Here is a 5,386-nt window from a genome sequence, read left to right on the forward strand (position 1 = left end):
AGTAGGTATAACTTTAGCAGGTACAGGAACGGCTTGCTCTTATGGGCAGGATTGCTGTCTTCCATCAGGCTGGACAAGAAACACTAAATCAAGAACAAAACAAGAGAAATAAGCAAAAACAATCAACTGAAAAAAGCTAATAACGAGAAATGCAAAAACCAAACAAGCCGGGTTAAGCAAGCAAACTACAGCAAGAAAAATAATTTTATAATTGAAAAGGAAATTAAAAAACAAGGGGAGGAGAGAGAAGAAGGAAGGAAGACAATAGGTAAAATGAGGTAGGAGGAAGAGAAAAGAGAATAAAGAAGAATCCAAAAGAAAAGAAAAAAGGAGAAATAAAGGGAAAATGAAAAATAAATAGAAGAAAGGAAATCAAACAAAGAATGGATCAAAAACAAAGGACGGGAAAGAAGAGAATAAAGAAGGAGAGAAAGAAAAAAAACTACGGAGAGAGGAGACGGCTGTGGAGGGCAGGGCACCTGGTACAGATCGACAGCCTATGCCAGCCAGGGAGCTCAGGGGTGCGGTGAAGGGTTATGGGTGTGAAGTTCAGTCCTTGATGGAGTACTCCTAGGTCTAGCTGTTGTCTGGGGTCAGGAACCTGATCCAGAAGTAGTTTGAACAGGCTCAGGTGGGGGTGAAGGCAGGCTGCTTGCTCCTGGGACCACCTCTTTCATGTTCAGAAGGTAGCTGAGGGTAGGATGGATGGTTATGGAAAGAGTTCTTTCCCACCCAGGATTCCCATTTGAAGGCTGCTTGATTGGACCTGTGCTTTCTGGTCTGATGAGTCGGAGTTCATGTTCCTCCAGACTCAGGGGTGGTGCACCAGCAGACCCACTAACAAGGGTGGGGCACTGACCTCTGGAAGATCTGGACGTGCAGGGGGTATGTGTAACCAGGCACTGGTTGAGTCAAGGTGAGGGCTGGCCTCTTCTCTGTCACTAAGAGTGTTTCTTGTTGCCAGGCACAGATAGACAGTTGGGCTGTCAGGCCACTGTCTCAATCAACTGCTACTTACAAATCTCAAGATGCTGGCCTTCATCAGGCCAGCTAGCCGTTTCCTCTGGCCGCTCTTCTCAGCCTCTCCTCCTAGTTGATATTCAGTGCACCTCTCTATCCTTTCTTCTGAAGCTCAGGCTCCCAGAACACATGATTTAGGCGTATGTTTCCTTTGGTCTCTTGTGTCTTTGTTGGAGAGGTGCTTTTTAGGGATCTGCCTACTTAGCCATCTTGATGGAAGTCTCGATTTATTTTTCTTTTCCTTCCCGTTTTACAGGAAAGAAAACTAAAGCCCAGAGAAACGGGGGATCTTGTCTAAAGCCACACAATTTGCCAATGGCTGTTTCAGGATGGGAACTCCCAGCGATTTGCTTTTTAATCCTGTGTTCTTGCTGGAGCACTATATAGGAAGAGGTGAGCCTCGAACTAGCATTTGGGGAGTGAGTAGGAGACACAGATGGCTCATGCTTCAGTGCTCCAGCGAGAGGAATCTTCTGAGTCTACGCAGAGCGATCTGTGCCTCTTTCTTTCATATGTGTCAGCTAGCACAGGTCTTGGAGCAAATGGATTCCTTCTTCATCTTTCCAAAATTCCCAAACATTTTATTAGAGCTTTAGATGCGTGTAGCACTTAGGTTTTATTTGTTTTTTTGAAATTGGTATTTATTTCTGGTCAACCTGATTTCTGTTTTCTAAAAGAACTTGGAAGAACAGCTTAATATCCCTCAGTGGTTGTTCCTACTCAGTGACCTGCAGAGTAAGGGCTGCGGACAAATCATTACTTGCAGGCTGAGGGCGCCAGTCTTCAGTCGTGAACCGCCGAGTCAGCACTGAGGGCCCCTGCACACCTTCCGAGCAGCCTGTGTCAGTTCCGGGGTGGTAGCAGCCCATTCACCCTGAAGTTCTTCCTTGGTCATAGCCCTCTCAGCAGCAGTCTGCTCTTCCTTTTCAAACTCTTCCGGGTCCCTGCAGGAAAGAAGAGGTCAGGCATGACTACCCACAACTACTAACTTGTGAAGGAGATGGTGCCCCTTCTGCGCAGAACTTCCCGGGCCAGCACCCACTACATTAGGCCCACTGAGTGAGCCCCCCTTGTTGTTACAGAGGGTAGCAATGTCCACCTAGCGCCGAGGCAAATCTGCATTCCATGGTGGGCAAGTTAGCATGCCTCCGGGAGAAGCTGGTGGTCAGCCCTGGGGTCAGTAGCCACCAAAAGCCTTAACTCCTGGGAGCTTGCGAGGTTCTGGTGAGTGGAGGATATGACACTGGCATCAGCAGGGTTTTCAATGGGAACAATGGCCCGAGCTTCCAACAGAAACTTCTTCCGGGTTCTGATGTAGATGGCGTCACTTTTCCTCTTGTCGACACACTGCTCCATGTGGGGGTCAAACTCGGTGCCGCCTAAAGGCATTCCTGCCACCAGGAAATTGAAGACCTCCTTCTCCGTCGGTAAGAAATCAAGGGGTCCAGACATTGTGCAAGTTTCCCTTGTAAGTTACAACAGGAACCCAGAACAGTGTTATATGGACACTTCTCTGGGTAGTGCCACACAACAATTAATTTTTTATCTTGGTTACCTCAAGTCAGAGGGAGGAAGCATTAAAGAACTAGAGGAAAGTTGTATGTTTCATCGTTGCTACCCTGCATCCTGACTGGTTTGTCTCTTCCCCGTGACCCTTCTGTCAGGGAGTGTCCAGTTGCCTACAGATGGGCTTTGGGTATCCACTCTCATTTACAATGATATGATATGATATTTTGTTCTTTGATGGCTGATACCTGATCCCTTAGACAGCTCGTGGTCACACAGGCTGGTGTGATTCTTCCATGTGGGCTTTGTAGCTTCTCAGCTAGAGGGCCGCTTGTTTATCTTCAAGCCTTTAAGACCCCAGACACTACATCTTTTGATAGCCAAGCACAAACAGCTTTCTTCACCACATTTGCTTATGCACCCATTTGTCTTCAGTGATTGTTTCGGGAAGGTGTGCATCATGGAATACCAATTTAATAGAACAAAGTGTTCTTGCATTGATTAAGTACTTGAGTGGAGGTCCAATGTCCATCTGCTGCCTTAATACTAAACCTATAAATATATGCACATAGATCTATTTCCCTACCATCCTATATAAATATATTTGCATATGTACGTGCCTGTATTTAGACCTCTATAAATGCTCTTTGCCTCTAGTTCTTGCCTCTATCTTGCCTCTATTTCCTTTAACTTTCCTCTTGTCCCACTATCATGCTCAGCCTTCATTTGGATAATTTATCTTCATTTGGGTTTCAGCGATGCATAGTACTCCACTGTATGAATGTACTACAGTTTTTAAATCCATTCGTCTGTTGATGGAAATTTGGGTTGTTCCCAACTCCTTGCAACTGTGAACTGTGCCGGTTACTCTACTCTTCAGAGCAAGTTTCAGAGTCTCTCGTGACCATCACTTTGGTCTTTTCCTCCTTTCGTGTCTTTTCATGGCCTTTTGCTTTCTTCATGAATGATCCGATGTCCTCCCACAGCATCTGGTCTTCTGCCACCAGGGTCTCACGTGTCAAATCTGCTTTTGAGATGTTCTTGAAATTCAGATGGGATCAACTCTAGGTTCTATTTTGGCTCTCTTTGATTTGTTTTACTTTTCTCTAACTCTGTCCTTAACTAACTTATGAGCAATTGATAGTCTGTTCTGCAGTCAGCCTCTAGCCTGGTTGTAGCTGCTGATATTGAGCTTCTCCAGCATCTTGTTCCACAGATGTAGTCAATTTTATTTATTTATTCCATACAGATAAGTCTATGTGTACGGTCGTCTTTTGTGTTGTTGGAAAAAATGTACTTGCTACGAACAAATTGCTGGTTTTGCAAAATTCTATCATGCGATCTCCAGCTTTGTCTCTGTCATCAAGTCCATATTTTGCAGCTAGTTTTCCTTCCAACTTTTACATTTCAATTGCCAATAATTAGCAATGCATATTGATTGCCTGTTTGATACATTTCTGACTGGAATCGTTGGTAGAATTCTTCAATTTATTCATAATTCGGTGCATAATTTGAAGAATCATTTGTTGATTGGATTTCCTTGAAGGCAGACAAATACCACCATATCCCACACAACATTGTACTTCATGATTTATTTTGCAATGTCTTTTTTGAGAATGAATGTCACACAATTCCTCTTCATTGTGCTATCCCCAGCATAGAAAATCACGTGGCCTACTGATTCAATATGGCCAATATCAGTCAATTTCAGCTTATTAATGGCTAGAATATAGGTCTTTATTCGTTCTATTTCACATTTGATGATTTACAATTTTTCTAGATTCATACTTTACACATTCCAACGCCAATCATTAGCAGATGTTTGCAGCTGGGTTTGTCCCTACCTTGGGTTGTTCCCCATCAGCAAATGAAGATCCCAGGGGTTGCAGTCCCACAGGCTCTACCTGACTCACGTCACCAGGAAACCAGCTCCTCCTCAATTACATTTCTAGTGCTCCCCAAACCAAGGGGCCCGTTTTCTAGCAGTTTCTCTGACATTGTCCTGTTTCCATTCATAGCCTTAGCATCTGACAGTGTTCCAGGTCTGTGCATAAGATCTTCAGTGGTTCCTTCCTCCAAAGTGCTGAGTCAAGTCCTTCTAGCTTCCTGTTCCTCTGAAACCTCTTCATTGGGGTGACCCTGCTGGCATTTGAAATACCAGTGGCATAGGTTCCAGCATCACAGCCACACACAAGCCACCACCCGATGACAACCTGATAGACAAGTGGTGGATTCCGACTCATAGCGATCCTGTAGGACAGTATAGAACTGTCCCTGTGGGTTTTTGAGACTAATTCTTTACCGGAGTAGAAAACCTCATCTTTCTCCCCCAGAGTGGCTGGTGGTTTGAAATCAGCAATCTTGTGGTTAGCTGCTCGGCACTTAACTACGACACCCCGAGGGCTTCTCCTATCCCACCTAGGAAGGGCATTATGCTTGGTAATGTAGAAGGTCATTGCAAAAGAGGGAGACCCTCCAAGTGAGAAAGTGACACAGTGGCTACAACAATGGACTCAAACAACAACACTTGTGATATTCTTGCAGGATCAGGCAGTGTTCTATTCTGATGTGTACAGGGCTGCTATTAGTCAGAACTGACTTACTGGCACCTAGCCACAATAAAGAAATATAATTTGAAGCCTTAGTGGTTCATTGATTAAAGCTCTCGGCTACTAACCCAAATTCCAGCAGTTCAAAACCACCATCCGCTCTGTGGGAGAAAGAGGTGGCAGTGGGCTTTCTAAGGTTGTAAAGATTTTTACCCTTAGAAGTTCAATGGGGGCAATTCTACTCTGTCCTGTAGGATTGCTGTGAGTTGGGATTGAACAGGATAAAATGAGAAGCTAAGGGAAACGTCACT

General features: G+C 44.7%; 1 pseudogene; it reads right to left on the reverse strand.

Moving 5' to 3' along the window:
• Window positions 1–1,736: 1,736 nt before the first annotated feature.
• On the reverse strand, window positions 1,737–2,472 carry LOC142440214 (small ribosomal subunit protein uS2 pseudogene; annotated as a pseudogene).
• Window positions 2,473–5,386: the final 2,914 nt, after the last annotated feature.

The sequence above is a fragment of the Tenrec ecaudatus genome, chromosome 2, assembly GCF_050624435.1.
Source record: "Tenrec ecaudatus isolate mTenEca1 chromosome 2, mTenEca1.hap1, whole genome shotgun sequence".
NCBI classification, from domain to species: Eukaryota; Metazoa; Chordata; class Mammalia; order Afrosoricida; family Tenrecidae; genus Tenrec; species Tenrec ecaudatus.